At 46.8% G+C, this 17,787-nt stretch overlaps 1 protein-coding gene across 1 annotated transcript in view; it reads left to right on the plus strand.

Annotated features, from left to right (window-relative positions):
- The first annotated feature begins 944 nt into the window (after positions 1-944).
- RNF152 (ring finger protein 152) overlaps positions 945-17,787 on the plus strand; it is a 42,791-nt gene continuing 25,948 nt past the window's right edge. Inside the window, exon 1 of the mRNA XM_075316498.1 lies at positions 945-1,053. The gene's annotated coding sequence lies outside the window, so the exon portion shown is untranslated. The remainder of the gene's footprint in view (positions 1,054-17,787) is intronic.

The raw sequence follows: 17,787 nt of genomic DNA on the forward strand, positions 1-17,787 counted from the left end.
GCGGTTGTTGTTTCTCCCCTGACCCAGTTTGGTGGTGTAAGTCCTTTCTTCCACCTCCGTGCACGCTCCTCCTGCGCTCCGGCTTCCAGCTGGCTCCCCGGTTCGGCACCGGTGGGCCACCGCCCAGCCCCGGCTACCTACAGTTCCACCAACTGTCTCCCCGGCTCCCTGCAGACAGCCACTACCGTCTGCCTGACTCTCTGCTGCACGAGGGCCCTAGGCTCCAATCCTAGGCCCCGCCCCAGTCTGCGTCTGCCTCTCTGCAGACCTCCTCTCTCTTCCTCTCCTAGGACTTGACTGGGCTTGTTTCCTGCCTCAGGCCAGCTAACTCCTGGGTGGGCGTCTCCATTTCCTGACTCCGCCCACCTGGTGTGTCAGTCTGAGCCCGAGGAAAGGAATCAAGTTTCATTGGGGATGTCTGCTGTGAAACTGCTGGGGGTGGGTGTGTGTGTGTGTTGTTACCTGTGGCCCCTGGCTTGTCCAGGGCGCCGCACAACAAACATACCATAGCACAGAGCTCCAATACCACAGAAGACCAAGACTAGACATCAGTTTTTCTACTCTACAAGGGCCACAGAACCTCCCCATGCCTTGTAATCACAGCAGTGTGCTCACTATGCTGCATGCTCTGAGGAATTGCTGTTTGGGCATTTTTCCCACAGTCTTGATATTTTGCTGTTAGACTTTGCATTCTTTTGAGCTCCTATAACAAGAACCATATGCTAGTGCCCCTTGTAGGGGAGAGCTGCTTCTCTTCAGCCATTTCCACCCATTTGCTGAAACACAAAACACAGACACATGAAAGCAGTAATAAATAGTGATATTCCCGCAGGACACTGGGTTTTCGGGGTTACTTTGTGTAGGTGAGTGGGAAGTGTAACTACTTTGTGTGACTCCTCTGTAACAGGCAGAGACATAAGAAACTCCCCTTCCTCTCCTGCTCAGCAGCGTGACAAGAAGGGAGCAGCCCAGACACAACATAACGCAGTGTGGAGCTGTCAGTGCTGGGACTCCAGAGCTGTGCTCAGCAAGGACCAGGCGTGCAGGCAGGAGGTGAGTGCCTGTCCTCTGTAGATCCTGCCAGGTCACACTGCTGGCCGCTGATGTCTGTGCCTGGCTTCATATGTGTGGTGCTTAGTGACTGGCAATAATTCAGCCCTGGTGCTGGATGCCCTCAATACTAGGTGATTGCACAGAAGTGCATATACATTTTGGGGATTGCTTGTAGGTTCTATGCTCCTCTTGTTTGCTATATAAATGACATATCCCTTTGCTGGGGCTGACTGCTGCATTGTCATGAATGGATACAATGTTACTGGAGGCTCCTGGTTGTTGTGTGTTGCAGGGAGCTGTGTGTAAACAACATGTAGCCAGTGTGAATGTGTGTGTATATTATCTATACATACAAAGCCAATGCCAAGATGGCCAGGAGATGGGGGCAGTGTCTGGTATGTTAGATACCAGCAATGATTTACTTCGTGGCCAGTGTGTTATGATTAGGTTTGTTGCCTGTCTGTGATTCAGTGCTGGCAGAACAAAGCCCTGTGCAGCTTCCTACTTGTCGACTTCTGCCTGCATAACACTGAACACAAGCAGCTCTTAGCATTTTGCAGGATCTGGGGAGCATCAATAACACAGGACCATCTAGGTATTGTCCACTGGTGATCACTGGGGATCATTATAACATAGGAACATCCTGGGAATGTCCACTGGTGATCACTGGGGAGGATCTTAACACAGGACCATCCAGATATTGTCCACTGGTGATCACTGGTGAGCATCATAACACAGGACCATCCATGTATTGTCCACTGGTGATCACTGGGGAGGATCATAACACAGAAACATCTAGGTAATGTCCACTGGTGATCACTGGGGAGCATCATAACACAGGACCATCCAGGTATAGTCCACTGGTCATCACTGGGGAGGATGATAACACAGGACCATCCAGGTATTGTCCACTGGTGATCACTGGGGAGCATCAGGACCATCCAGTTATTGTCCACTGGTGATCACTGGGGAGGATGATAACACAGGACCATCCAGGTATTGTCCACTGGTGATCACTGGGGAGCATCATAACACAGACCATCCATGTATTGTCCACTGGTGATCACTGGTGAGCATCATAACACAGGACCATCCATGTCTTGTCCACTGGTGATCACTGGGGAGGATCATAACACAGAAACATCTAGGTAATGTCCACTCGTGATCACTGGGGAGCATCATAACATAGGACCATTCAGGTATAGTCCACTGGTCATCACTGGGGAGGATGATAACACAGGACCATCCAGGTATTATCCACTGGTGATCACTGGGGAGCATCAGGACCATCCAGGTATTGTCCACTGGTGATCACTGGGGAGGATGATAACACAGGACCATCCAGGTATTGTCCACTGGTGATTACTGGGGAGGATCATAACACAGGACCATCCAGGTAATGTCCACTGGTGAACACTGGGGATCATCATTACACAGGAACGTTCACTGATGATTATTGGGGATCATTATAACACAGATTCGTCCACTGGTGATCACTGGTGAGCATCATAACACAGGATTGTCCACTGGTGATCACTAGTGAGCATCATAACACAAGAACATCCAGGTATTGTCCACTGGTGATCACTAGTGAGCATCATAACACAAGAACATCCAGGTATTGTCCACTGGTGATCACTGGGGAGCATGGCACAGACACTAGACTCTCTGTGGGACATCCAGAGCCAGTGTGTGCTGCATCATTACCAGGCTCTGTGGGGTGACTTGCTCCTGGATCTTCTATGTAGACTGCAGAGCAGTATAGGAGCTGGGTGTATATATATAGGACTGGCTGTATATGTTGACTTGGTTGAGCTGGAGCTGTATAGCTAAAAGCACAGGGGACAGGGCTTTGCCTGATGTCATACTGTAAGAATTTGTCTGTGTATGTGGACTAATGAATCCAGTGTACATATTTTTGCCTGCTGCTGCCAATGAGATGTTCTGCATTTATTACTTGCATGCAATCAGGCACTTTCTAGCAAATGCATCACAATTCCTATACCTGTGTGTACTCATAAAATACTCTATAGTATACTGTTTCTAGACTATGCATAGAATATGATGTCAGCTTAGAGTAAACTAGCTTTAGCTGGTACAGGTGAATGACAGGAACATGTTCTTCTGTGACCATGTATTCCGATGATATCCTATTGTTTCCCACTATGCCTATGGGTGGAAATCAGCATATAAGAACTGGCATTAGACGTTCTATATACAGACAGGATTTGGATCTGAATAACCTCTGCTTCTTCATACATAAGACCTTTGGTTTAGCACACACAGTAAAAATGTGTATGTGCAGTTAAAATGTGCCAAATGTAACCCTATCACTTGACTATACAGAGTAACATTTATGTATATCAGCTGTATCTGTATAAATTAAGTTGTTCAGTTAGCATATACCAGGGTGATTTAATTCATGCGTATGTATATATAATATATATATATATATATATATATATATATTTATTTTTTTTGCGACTGGCTTGTAAGAAAGCATGGAAAATGTGCAAACAATTGGTAAAGTCGGCACTATTGGCATTCATACTGTTCATTGTACACATCAATCACATGTCTTGGACCATTTAACCTATATATATATCTATCTATCTATCTATATCTAATATATATATCTAATAGATATAGATATACACACATACATACATACATAGAGATACATACATACATTATATATATATATATATATATATATATATATATATATATATATATATATATATATATATGTATCTGTCTATATATATATGGCAGAATTAAAGCTTTGGTGGAAAAAAAACTATAACTTTATGATTCAATATTTTTTATTAGCTTTTAATCAAACACATACAATACAGACATACTACACACTATTACTTTATAGAAAGTGGTATCGACGTCTCTAGGGCAGGACATAGTTGCACACAATTGTTTGCTTTTTGGTGAACTGTTCCCCGAACTTTCTTCTACTGCTTCTAAGTTGATGTCGTCTACATATTGGCTTTTGACTCTACTTTAACACTGGGGCAAATGGCCATATGTCAACATGGATTAATACAACAAGTCTTAATAATACGGTAGCAGATACATAGTGTGTAACAATGTAGCATAGACCGGGGTGTGCCTGTGCAGAATACATGCATAGTATGTGCAGTTTACTCACAGCTTTGGATCAGGATGTGTAAGAGTGTGGTCATTGGCCTGATGGATATTATTAATAATAGTATTTATCATTATTCTATTTCACCGTCATTCTGATTAGTATGGTGTTGGTGGTAATAATAGTGATTTATAGGCCATAGTACATTTCCTAACTTAGTAATTGTGATGTCAGCTAAAGACATCTGTTGTCAGATATTTATAGATGCCGTCTCCTGATGTGTCATTCTATATGATCAGCATCACTGGTCCAAGAAACATATTACAACTCGAATGAGATGAGAGTGATGGCTGTTCTGTAATGTGCATCGTGTAAGATATTTGTCCCGGAGCATAGCAGACTCGGGCCAAGAGGTGGGAGATCAATAATAGGGTCTTACATGTACTCGATCCCCCAGATCATATGTTGATCAGACCAAGTGGACCATGTGGATGTCTCTGTGATCAGGAAATTGTCTAGTTATATTTAAATCATCAAATGTGAAGAAAGAGATCGAGCATTGGGGTGCTGGGGTTTGCTAGGTGCTCGGCCCAGTGAGAGCCGCTTGTGGCCTATAAATGGCTCTAACTGGGTAAAAATCAACATTTTTGGATGTAGTGTGTCCAGAACCCCCTTCCCCGCCCTTCCCAGGAAATGCTCTGTTTATGGCTGGCTGTGGATGGAGAGACGAAGCGCCCAATCATTGACTTCCATTATACTAGTTACTAGAGTCTAGCCCGTCAGTTCTTAATTTATATGCGGATCGGACTCCGGGATCAATTTCAGGTCAAGTCCAAGTCCTGAACAAAACAACTAAAGTCGGACCGAACCTTTCGAACCCAAATTTCTATAGGTCCACTCATCTCTACTTGCCATTCCTACTGTCTAATTTGCTAATAACTAGCAGATGCTGGTAAACATGAGGATTTCACTCTGACAAACATTGATTTTTTCCAATAATTATATACTTTTTCTCGATTGTTTGGTAAATTTTAGAAAAAACACCCCCTCACATAGTAAATTCCGTAACTAAGAATCTGTCAGTGAGTACAATTAGACAGAATGACGGGAGAATTTCTATGTTTGTCTTTCTTAGATCCTCTTAACTGATTTATGACCACATCAAAGTTGAATTAGCAGCCAAACAAAAAAATGAAATAAAAACCCAAAATGGGGCAAAATTTTAAATAAAACCAATTGCAAAAGTGTCCCAAATACATACATTTCAGTAAATAAAATGTTCCCACTAACATTCACTTATCCTTAGGACTAGTGCTAAATATATAATAATAATAATAATAATATTTATTCATTTATATACTGCTATTAATTCCATAGCACTTTGCATATATTGGCAACACTGTCCCTATTGGGGCTCACAGTCTAAATTCCCAATCAGTATGTTTTTTGGAGCGTAGGAGAAGACCAAAGGAAACCCACACAAACGCGGACAAAACATACAAACTCTTTGCAGATGTTGTCCTTGGTGGGATTTGAACCCAGGACCCCAGCGCTGCAAGACTGGGCCACTCATGTATGATCACAGGTGGCCAAACTGCTGAGATGCTCCCCAATTCTGAGATTGGGAGGGGTGGGGGCACATGCTCATACACTTCTATAAGGCCCCATTCAGTATTTGGTGAGTTTTTACCTCAATATTTGTAGCCAAAACCAGAAGGGGACCATCAGAGGAAAAGTACAATAATAACCCGCCACCACTTCTGTATTATTCACCCACTCCTGATTTTGGTTTACAAATAGTGAGGTAAAAACTGACTAAATACTGAACGTGTGACCGTGGCCTCATACAGATGGAGATATTTCTTCCCCCTGTCCTATACAAGTGAAAAGATCTGTAATAAAACACATGCAGTGCAATCCAGTCACACAAGACTATAGGACCCCCGTTCTCAGGATTGGTAGGGTTCCCAGCCTCATAACGTATTAATTTGTCTGTGGCTGGGTGATAAATATATTAACTGAAAAAATACCTTTAAAGAAGTTGTCCAGTTACCAAAACTGATTTTTTTTTTTTCTGATAAATCTTGCTAATATGTGCCCCTCAACACATCTATTATGTTTTTTCAGCAAAATTACCTTTCATTGTGCACTAGCAGCACATGCTCATTGCTGGCTCCAGCTCTGATGGGGTTAATCTCTCCTCTGACTTCCTGTGTTCAGTTCCTACAAGTCCCAGAATTCTTTGTGGCTTTAGGGCGGTGTCTAGCTTATCTAACACACCCATTGTGTCTAATACACCCACTCTGCTCCCACCCAAACCCTCCTCCCTGCCTCTTCCCAGTGGATGTGCACTCAGAGAAATCACAGATACAGCAGCTCTGCACAGCCAGGAGAAGAAAGTGTGTGCGCGTGTATATACAGTGTGTGTGTGCGTATATACAGTGTGTGTATGTGTATATACAGTGTGTGTGTGCGTATATACAGTGTGTGTGTGCGTATATACAGTGTGTGTGTGTATATACAGTGTGTGAGTGAGTGTGTATGTGAGTGTGTATGTCATACTCACCTGTCTGCAGGGTCCGGGTGCCATGCCTGCTTCCAGCCCCTGTCTCGGTCCCGCCGCTTCGGCTGTGTGCAGTCTCCCCGGTGCATGCACGAAGCTTGCAGGACCTGGCCGTGGATCACCTGATGCAGTCAAGTGACGCATCAGATGATCAATTCTCGCCGGCTTTTTCTTGCCCGGCCGGCTATCAGCTGATCCTGCCGTCAGGGGACTTCATCAGCTGATTACCGGCAGCTCCTGCAGTGATGGGCCAGGATCAGACTCCGCTCCAGGAGCTGCCGGTCATCAGCACAGACGTGAGTATTTATTTATTTATTTTTTTTTTTGCACTGATGCATCTGCTGATTGTATAATCGGCTTTTATACAATCAGCTGATGTATGATGTGATTCACATCCTTTATCCTGACACATCATCTGATCGCTTTGCCTTCCTTCCAGCAAACCGATCAGATGATATTGGATCCGGATTGGACGGCGCGGGACCCTGACCCAGGATTACTGCGGAGGGGGGTTTATTTCAATAAAGATGGAGTCACTAATTGTGTTGTGTTTTATTTCTAATAAAAATATTTTTCTGTGTGTTGTGTTTTTTTTTTTTTTCTTATCATTACTAGAAATTCATGGTGGCCATGTCTAATATTGGCGTGACACCATGAATTTCGGGCTTAGGGCTAGCTGATAATATACAGCTAGTCCTAACTCCATTATTACCCGGCTAGCCACCCGGCATCAGGGCAGCTGGAAGAGTTGGATACAGCGCCAGAAGATGGCGCTTCTATGAAAGCGCCATTTTCTGGGGTGGCTGCGGACTGCAATTCGCAGTGGGGGTGCCCAGAAAGCATGGGCACCCTTCACTGTGGATTCCAATCCCCAGCTGCCTAGTTGTACCCGGCTGGACACCAAAATTAGGTGAAGCTCACGTCTTTTTTTTAAAATTATTTCATGAAATTCATGAAATAATTAAAAAAAAAAAAGGGCTTCTCTATATTTTTGGTTCCCAGCCGAGTACAACTAGGCAGCTGGGGGTTGGGGGCAGCCCGTGCCTGCCTGCTGTACCCAGCTAGCATACAAAAATATGGCGAAGCCCACGTCATTTTTTTTTTCTTTTTGGGTAAAAAACTGCATACAGTCCTGGATGGAGGATGCTGAGCCTTGTAGTTCTGCAGCTGCTGTCTGCTCTCCTGCATACAATGAACATTTTGAATAAGGAAATGACATCAGACCTTTTTTATTTTTTTCATCAACAATCTTTAATGGCATTGTGCACTGATTAAAAACGCAGTGAGCAAAAACGCAGCAAAAAAGGCACCAAATCGCGGCAAAAACGTGACATGCAGCATCCGGTCACCTGCACTACAAGTGCCAGAGTGGAGAAAGATAGTGACATGCAGCACACTATGTGTCAGAGCAGAGCATGTCACTGTCTCCACTCCGCTGACCTCACAGCCCGTACACGCTGCGATGGATGCAGGGGGACACAGAACAAGTAATCGGCCGACACTGGAGTCATCTGATTACTTGGGATGAATTGAGCAGTAAAATGCTCTGGTGCTCGATGGGCGAAGCCCATGCCGTTTTTTTTAAAAAAAAAATAAATTAAAAATAAAAAAAAAAAAAAATCACATTGTTTGTGGGCTCCCGCTGCATTTTCTGTTGCTAAGGGTAACCAAAGCAGCTACTGGCTGCTAGCCCCCGCTGCTTGGTGTTACTTTCACTGGCAATAGAAATGCAGGGAAGCATTTTTTTTTTTTTTTTTATAAAGGTTTTTCCCTGAAAACGTTTTTAAGAAAATGACGTGGGCTTCGCCATATTTTTGTATGCTAGCCAGGTACAGCAGGCAGCTACGGGCTGCCCCCAACCCCCAGCTGCCTAGTTGTACCCGGCTGGGAACCAAAAATATAGAGAAGCCCTTTTTTTTTTTTTTATTTCATGAATTTCATGAAATAATTAAAAAAAAAAATGACATGGGCTTCGCCGAATTTTTGAGTCCAGCCAGGTACAACTAGGCAGCTGGGGATTGGAATCCGCAGTGAAGGGTGCCCAAACTTTCTGGGCCCCCCGCTGCGAATTGCAGTCCACAGCCGCCCCAGAAAATGGCGCTTTTATAGAAGCGCCATCTTCTGGCGCTGTATCCAACTCTTCCAGTGGCCCTGGTGGCAGGTGGCACGCTGGGTAATAAGGGGTTAATACCAGCTATGTTTTACCCGCTGGTATAAAGCCCGAGATTCTAAATGTCAGGCCAAGGTTGACCTGGCCATTAAGAATCTCCAATAAAGGGTTAAAAAAAAAAGACCACACAGAGAAAAATACTTTATTAGAAATAAATACACAGACACAGTAGGGACTCCATGTTTATTACTCCCTCTCACCCCTCCACGATGGAGAGATTTCTGTACTGACCATGCCAGGAGAGAGCGAGGGAAAAGAGAGCGAGCGAGGGGGGGGGGGGAAAGAGAGCGAGGGGGGAGGAGAAGAGAGCGAGGGGGGAGGAAAAGAGAGCGAGGGGGGAGGAAAAGAGAGCGAGGGGGGAGGAAAAGAGAGCGAGGGGGGAGGAAAAGAGAGCGAGGGGGGAGGAAAAGAGAGCGAGGGGGAGGAAAAGAGAGCGAGGGGGGAGGAAAAGAGAGCGAGGGGGGAGGAAAAGAGAGCGAGGGGGGAGGAAAAGAGAGCGAGGGGGGAGGAAAAGAGAGCGAGGGGGGAGGAAAAGAGAGCGAGGGGGGAGGAAAAGAGAGCGAGCGGGGGGGGAGAAGAGAGCGAGCGGGGGGGAGAAGAGCGAGCGGGGGGGAGAAGAGCGAGCGGGGGGGAGGAAAAGAGAGCGAGGGGGGAGGAAAAGAGAGCGAGGGGGGAGGAAAAGAGAGCGAGGGGTGAGGAAAAGAGAGCGCAGGGGTGAGGAAAAGAGAGCGCAGGGGTGAGGAAAAGAGAGCGCAGGGGTGAGGAAAAGAGAGCGCAGGGGTGAGGAAAAGAGAGCGCAGGGGTGAGGAAAAGAGAGCGCAGGGGTGAGGAAAAGAGAGCGCAGGGGTGAGGAAAAGAGAGCGCAGGGGTGAGGAAAAGAGAGCGCAGGGGTGAGGAAAAGAGAGCGCAGGGGTGAGGAAAAGAGAGCGCAGGGGTGAGGAAAAGAGAGCGCAGGGGTGAGGAAAAGAGAGCGCAGGGGTGAGGAAAAGAGAGCGCAGGGGTGAGGAAAAGAGAGCGCAGGGGTGAGGAAAAGAGAGCGCGGGGGGAGGAAAAGAGAGCGCGGGGGGAGGAAAAGAGAGCGCGGGGGGAGGAAAAGAGAGCGCGGGGGGAGGAAAAGAGAGCGCGGGGGGAGGAAAAGAGAGCGAGGGGGGAGGAAAAGAGAGCGAGGGGGGGGAAAGAGAGCGACGGGGGGAAAAGAGAGCGAGGGGGGGAAAAGAGAGCGAGGGGGGGAAAGAGAGCGAGGGGGGGAGGAAAAAAAGAGAGCGCGGGAGGAAAAAAGAGCGCGGGAGGAAAAAAAGAGAGCGCGGGAGGAAAAAAAGAGAGCGCGGGAGGAAAAAAAGAGAGCGCGGGAGGAAAAAAAGAGAGCGCGGGAGGAAAAAAAGAGAGCGCGGGAGGAAAAAAAGAGAGCGCAGGGGGGAGGAAAAGAGAGCGCGGGGGGGGGGAAGAGAGCGAGGGGGGAGGAAAAGAGAGCGAGGGGGGAGGAAAAGAGAGCGAGGGGGGAGGAAAAGAGAGCGAGGGGGGGGAAAGAGAGCGAGGGGGGGAAAAGAGAGCGAGGGGGGAGGAAAAGAGAGCGAGGGGGGAGGAAAAGAGAGCGAGGGGGGGAAAAGAGAGCGAGGGGGGGAAAAGAGAGCGAGGGGGGGAAAAGAGAGCGAGGGGGGAGGAAAAAAAGAGCGCGGGAGGAAAAAAAGAGAGCGCGGGAGGAAAAAAAGAGAGCGCGGGAGGAAAAAAAGAGAGCGCAGGGGGGAGGAAAAGAGAGCGCGGGGGGGGAAAGAGAGCGAGGGGGGAGGAAAAGAGAGCGAGGGGGGAGGAAAAGAGAGCGAGGGGGGAGGAAAAGAGAGCGAGGGGGGAGGAAAAGAGAGCGAGGGGGGAGGAAAAGAGAGCGAGGGGGGAGGAAAAGAGAGCGAGGGGGGAGGAAAAGAGAGCGCAGGGGGGAGGAAAAGAGCGAGGGGGGAAGAGAGCGAGGGAAAAGAGAGGGGAGGGGAGAGAGAGATAAGAGGGGAGAGAGGGATAAGAGGGGGGCAGAGAAGAGGGGGAAGAGGGGAGGGGGAGAAGAGTGGGGGGAGAGAAGAGAGTGGGGAAAGAACAGGGGGGGGGGGCAGAGGTGCTCTGTCACCAACTGTCTCCACTCTGTGACTTGTGGTGCAGGTGACAGAGTGCAGACAGTTGGTCCCATGCAGCAGGACAGATGGCAGAGCACAGCGGTGACATGCCTGTCAGTGTCTTGCTGCTGGGAGGAGCAGATGATCACACTGCCCGACACCGGCCGCTCTCCTGACATCGCAGCAGAGCGGGCGGGTGGACAGTGTGAGCACATACTTACGTGCAGGGGGGGATTCAGCTAAAGACCCCCCCTGTACTGCACCCTGGCGCCCCGTGTCTCAGCCTCTCTGCAGGACGCCGGCTCCACACTGACGTCCTCCGGCTCCTCCCCTCGATGCTGGGCTGTGACGTGCGGTAGTCACCGCCCACAGCCCTGTCACTCAATCTGAGTGGCGCCGGCATCCTGTGACGTACCCGTCTTGTTTGAGAGCCCGGAAATGCCGGGACGTCAGAGGATGCCGGCGGCCACAGCTCCAGGGGGTCATGTGACTGGCACTGAGCGTGCAGCATAGCGCCGCTCAGTGCCAGAACTGGAAACAGAAGCCAATGGAGAAGACGCCTAGAAAGGTAAGTATAGCTCATACAGAAAATAAAAAAAATGGGTGAACCACCCCTTTAAGTTGTCTAGTCAGGATAGTAACCTCAAAGCTCCGTAGTTTGGAGGATCAGTAGTCTTCAGCTTTTGCTTTATTAGTGAACAGAGTGCTCCTCTGCCTCCTAATCCCCTTCTGCTAATGCTTAAATGCAATCTGTCAGCAGGTTTTTGCTACCTCATCTGAGAGCAGCATGATTTAGGCAAAGAGAACCTGAATCCAAAGATATATCACTTAGATTATTGAGTGCAGCAGTTCTGACACTCAGAAGTTTTAGATTTAGCCATGTAACAGAGCTGAGAGAGCTGTCTCCGCCCACACCAGACTCCCAATAGAGATTGTACATTGACAGTGAGATGTCAGAGGAGGTGGCATGCGGGACTGCTGTGCGTGCTACATTGTAGGCCAAGCAAAGATAAGTGGTACAAACATTGTAAATAAACAAAAGATTGGACCTTGACAAGACAGGTATCCCTGAATTCCTGTGTTAACCCTTGCAGCATGCTTGCTTCAGCTTACAAAGAAAAAACTGCGGACAGATTCCCTTTAAAAGGCTGCAAGAATAGGTACAGCTACACAGCAGCCAGTCAGGCACTGGGTAGAGGGTGGGAAGAGGTGAGGGTTGCTCCTCCTGCATAATTACATTGAATTCATATCTATACAGAATCTCTTCCCATAATACTATGTATTAATTGTTTCAGCTCTTCCAGGGCTACACCGTGTGCCGAATTATTAGGCAAGTTGTATTTTAGAGGATTTTTTTTTTTATTATTGTTCAACAACTATGTTCTCAATCAACCCAAAAGACTCATAAATATCAAAGCTTAATATTTTTGGAAGTTGGAGTGGGTTTTTTTTAGATTTGCCAATCTTAGGAGGATATCTGTTTGTGCAGGTAACTATTACTGTGCAGAATTATTAGGCAACTATTAAAAACCAAATATATTCCCATCTCACTTGTTTATTTTCACCACGTAAACTAATATAACTGTACAAAATTTAGAAATAAACATTTCTGACATGCAAAAACAAAATTATAAAAATTAGTGACCAATATAGGCTAGTTTCACACTTGCGTTAGACGGGATCCGTAGCATTGCGTTGTGTGACGCATGCAACGGATGCGTTGCATATAGTGGCACAATGCAATGCTACGGATCATACAAAATAACGGAAAGCTTTTTTTTTCTTTTCTTCTTACAGTTTACCGGCAGCCGACTATTGTGAATGATCAGCTGATCGCTCTTAATAGCCGGCGGCCGAGCGCTCTCACATGCCGGCGGCCGAGCGCTCAGCTGAGTGCCCTGACATGCCGGCGGCCGAGCGCTCAGCTGAGTGCCCTGACATGCCGGCGGATCAGCTGAGCGGCCGATCGCTCAGCCGGCGGCCGATCGCTCAGCTGGGCGCCCTGACATGCCGGCGGCCGATCGCTCAGCTGGGCGCCCTGACATGCCGATGGCCGAGCGCTCAGCTGGGCGCCCTGACATGCCGGCGGCCGAGCGCTCAGCTGAGAGCCCTGACATGCCGGCGGCCGAGCGCTCAGCTGGGTGCCCTGACATGCCGGCGGTCGAGTGCTCAGCTGGGCGCACAGATATGCCGGCGGCCGACCGCTCAGCTGAACGTTCGGCCACTGAGAAATAAAATAAAGTTTGTGATTAAAAAAAAAAAAAAGAGCATGCGCAGTGAAAAATAAAGGTTTCCGCTGCTCAAAAAAAGTTACATGCAGCGTTCCATCCGCCCGACGCTCACTGACGGTCAGCGTCAAAACAACTGATGCGCCGCAGGGCAGATGCAATGCAAGACCATCCGTTGCTATCCGTAGCTAATAGATGTCTATGAGGAATATAACGGTTTCCTGTAACGGTTACCGTAATTCCTCAAGGCTGCGGATAGCAACGAATCCCGTCCAACGCAAGTGTGAAACTAGCCATAGCCACCTTTCTTTATGATGACACTCAACAGCCGACCATCCATAGATTCTGTCAGTTGCTTGATCTGTTTATGATCAACATTGCGTGCAGCAGCCACCACAGCCTCCCAGACACTGTTCTGAGAGGTGAACTGTTTTCCCTCCCTGTAGAGCTCACATTTTATGAGGGACGACAGGTTCTCTATGGGGTTCAGATCAGGTGAACAAGGGGGCCATGTCATTATTATTCCATCTTTTAGACCTTTACTGGCCAGCCATGCTGTGGAGTAGTTGGATGCATGTGATGGAGCATTGTCCTGCATGAAAATCATGTTTTTTCTTGAATGATACAGACTTCTTCCTGTACCACTGCTTGAAGAAGTTGTCTTACAGAAACTGGCAGTAGGTCTGGGAGTTGAGCTTCACTCCATCCTCAACCCAAAAAGGTCCCACAAGTTCATCTTTGTTGTTACCAGCCCATACCAGTACCCCACCTCCACCTTGCTGGTGTCTGAGTCGGAGTGGAGCTCTCTGCCCTTTACTGATCAGCCAAAGGGCCATCCATCTGGCCCATCAAGAGTCACTCTCATTTCATCAGTCAATAAAACCTTTGAAAAATCAGTCTTAAGATATTTCTTGGCCCAGTCTTGACGTTTTATCTTATGTTTCTTGTTCAAAGGTGGTCGTTTTTCACCCTTCCTTACCCTGGCCATGTCCCTGAGTATGGCACACCTTGTGCTTTTTAATACTCCAGTAACGTTGCAGCTCTGAAATATGGCCAAACTGGTGGCAAATGGCATCTTGGCATCTTCACGCTTGATTTTCCTCAATTCATGGGCAGTTATTTTGTACCTTTATTGCCCAACACACTTCTTGCAACCCTGTTGGCTATTTGCCATGAAACGCTTGATTGTTCGGTGATCACGCTTCAAACGTTTGGCAATTTCAAGACTGCTGCATCCCTCTGCAAGACATCTCCCAATTTTGGACTTTTCAGAGCCCGTCAAATCTCTCTTCTGACCCATTTTGCCAAATGAAAGGAAGTTGCCTAATAATTAAGCACACCTTATATAGGGTGTTGATGTCATTACACCATACCCCTCCTCATTACAGAGATGCACATCACCTGATTTACTTAATTGGTAGTTGGCTCTCAAGCCTATACAGCTTGGAGTAGGACAACATGTATAAAAAGTATCATGTGATCAAAATACTCATTTGCCTAATAATTCTGCACACGGTGTATAACTGAAATAGGGCATTATGTTCAACGTAACAGGTCCCCTTTAACAAGTTATACTTGTTAATTAATATATGACCTTAGAGAATGAAACTAGAAATAATGCAGCTTCCATTATTTTCCCCATCACACCTAAATGACAGATCATGACACAAGTAAAAGCACACGGATCTCAGTTGAAACCTGCTAGACTGTTTATTAAACACATATTTGTGCTTTAGTAAGATGTCCTATATGATACCGCACTGACTTTTCAGCTGTAAATTCCATAATGACCTATTGTTCCATTATAATTGCTTGTGACCTTACTGCTCTGGTAGGTTATTGTGTAGGAGACGTGATAATTTACATGAGCATTCTTTACTCACAATATAGAGAGATCTCAGTTCATTCAGAAAGCCATAAAATATGTAATACTGTATGATAAATAAATATGAGCAAGATCACTAGTGAAGATCATTTTGGAAACTGCTTGGGATTTTCTGTAATTTGTAATTCCAAAGATTCTGCTATGAGCAAAAAATTGGTTGCAGGGGTTAACATGCTGAGTATTTTTACCCTTCCTGTGCTACTGAATCAGCTTTTTTTTTAATTGAAGCTGATTTTCAGTACCGGCAGCAGCCACTAAACAGTGTGATGGCGCTACAAAGCTCCCAGACAGAGATAATCTGTTGGACCCCCACTAATCTGATATTGATGACCTATCTTAAAGGGAATCTGTCAGCAGGTTTTTGCTACCTCATTTGAAAGCAGCATGATGTAGGCAAAGAGGCCCTGAGTTTAACAATGTATCACTTAGATTAGTTGCTGCAGTCGTTCTGACACAGTGAAAGATTTCATTTTTGGTATGTAGCAGTGCTGGGAGAGCTGCCCCTGCCCACACCAGGCTTTCAGTGTACATTTTCATAGACAGAAGCTGCTAATCACAGAGGGGGAGGAGTCTGACTACAGCTCACCGCTGCTCAGACCCACTAATGATAAAGCTAAGAGGCTAAGGCCGGTTTCACACATCCGGCTTTTCGCCGGTTTGCCGGATCCGGCGCTCTCCCGTACAGACAATACAGTACAGTGACAGCGCTGTAACTTCCGGGTCACATGTGCCGGTCACATGACAGCATGTGACCAGCGCTTGTTGCGCTGTCACTGTACTGTAGTCACTGTATGGGAGAGCGCCGGATCCGGCAAACCGGCGAAAAGCCGGATGTGTGAAACCGGCCTTAGAGGCTTAAACTAACATTGCAGGAAAACAAAAACAGACTTTGAAATAAGACACACAGGGCTGAATCCTCTGTATTAACGCTTACAGCATGCTGTCTTCAGGTTACATGGCAGAAACCTGCTGGCAGAGTCCCTTTAAAGTATGGGTCATCAATATCAAACTAATGAAAAAACCCTCTGAGGCCAAACCAACCATCTAATTTTTTATGGGGGCCTCCCAACTATGCCTGGCAGAGAATAATTGGCCAGGTTGACTTCAAACGCCAGATCCTTTTTTATTCTTCAATTATAAGACTAAGGTTGCTTTCACACATCCGGTTTTTGCTGAGCGGCACAATACGGCGCTTTGCAGAAAAAACGCAACTGTTTTTTTTTTTGCCGCCGGTTGCGTTTTTTCCGCATAGACTTGCATTAGCGCCGTATTGTGCCGCATGGCCTTGAGTTGCATCAGTTTTTTGCCGGATGCGGCATATTTAGCCCATGCGGTGGCCGGATGGACCGTTGCCTGGCACGTTTTTTTGTGCGGCGAAAAAAACGCATCCCGCCGAATCCGGCGCGATGCGGCGCGATTTACAATGCAAGCCTATGGACGCCGGATGCGGCGTCCTGCGGCACAAAAACCGCATCCGGCTGCCTGATGCGGTTTTTTGAACTGCGCATGCTCAGTATCAAGCCGCATCCGTCAAAAAACGGACGGGCCGCATGGAAAAACTTATGCAACGGATCCGTTTTTTTCGCCGCATCCGTTGCATAGGTTTATGAGCCGGATTGTGCCTGATGAATGGGGCAAGCAAATTTATAGCAGGAATAAAATCCCCCTGGAGTATATCATTACTCCTTCTGTAATAATTGCAATCCCCCCCTACACTGATAGTCTAGGGGGAATTTCATTCCAGGTATAAATTTGTTTGTCCCAGAACAACTAGTGGTTGTTCTATAGTTGACAACCCCTCAAAGGGAATGTGTCACCAAGTTTTTGCTCCCCCATCTGAGAGCAGCATAATGTAGAGACAGAGACCCTGATTCCAGTGATGTGTCACATACTGAGCTGTTTGCTGTGATTCTGATCAAATCAATGTTTTCTCTGCTGTAGATCTAGCAGTTATACCGAGCTCATGCATCTTCTGTACTACCTGGCACCAGGACAAGTAGTCCTCTAGTGATCTACTGCTGATTAAATGATGATTTTATAAAAGCTACACTACGCAGCCCAGTAAGTGACACATTGCTGGAATCAGGATCTCTGCCCCTTCGTTATGCTTCTTTCAGATTAAGTGGCAAAAACTTGGTGACAGATTACCTTTAAAAGTGTAAAATATACAGTGGTATACTTATCGTAAACATCACACCATTGTGAAAGGGGGTTCGACGCTGACCTTTCTCCTGTGTCCTGATATACAGTGTGTCCACCCATATCCTGTCCACCGCCATTAACTTGAGAATGGCGGCAGCTATAGGCATAGAAGTGGTGACTAGGTATAGTAAAGTAGCCATGCGCTACGCATTGAAACCACCTATAGCGCCATCTGGTGGAAAACAACGGAGTTAGCATTGTTATCTCAAAAATGGAACGAGATAGAGAAAAAAAGTGAATTTAAAAATTGTAGGGCATCATCAATTCAATACGAATCGACACCTTGCATACCGAAATGCTATGATTAGAACGTGTAAAACTCACAAGGCTGCGGACGTGAAGCGATATCTTATGGAGACCTTCCTACAAGTCATTGGGGGTATGGTGGCTGCGTGAAGTGGCCTCCACGCTCACCTGACCTGGCCCCATTGGACTTCTTTCTGTGAGGTCACATCAATCAGCAGGTGTATGCGACCCCTCCACCAAC

The sequence above is a fragment of the Anomaloglossus baeobatrachus genome, chromosome 6 (assembly GCF_048569485.1).
Source record: "Anomaloglossus baeobatrachus isolate aAnoBae1 chromosome 6, aAnoBae1.hap1, whole genome shotgun sequence".
Classification (NCBI taxonomy): domain Eukaryota; kingdom Metazoa; phylum Chordata; class Amphibia; order Anura; family Aromobatidae; genus Anomaloglossus; species Anomaloglossus baeobatrachus.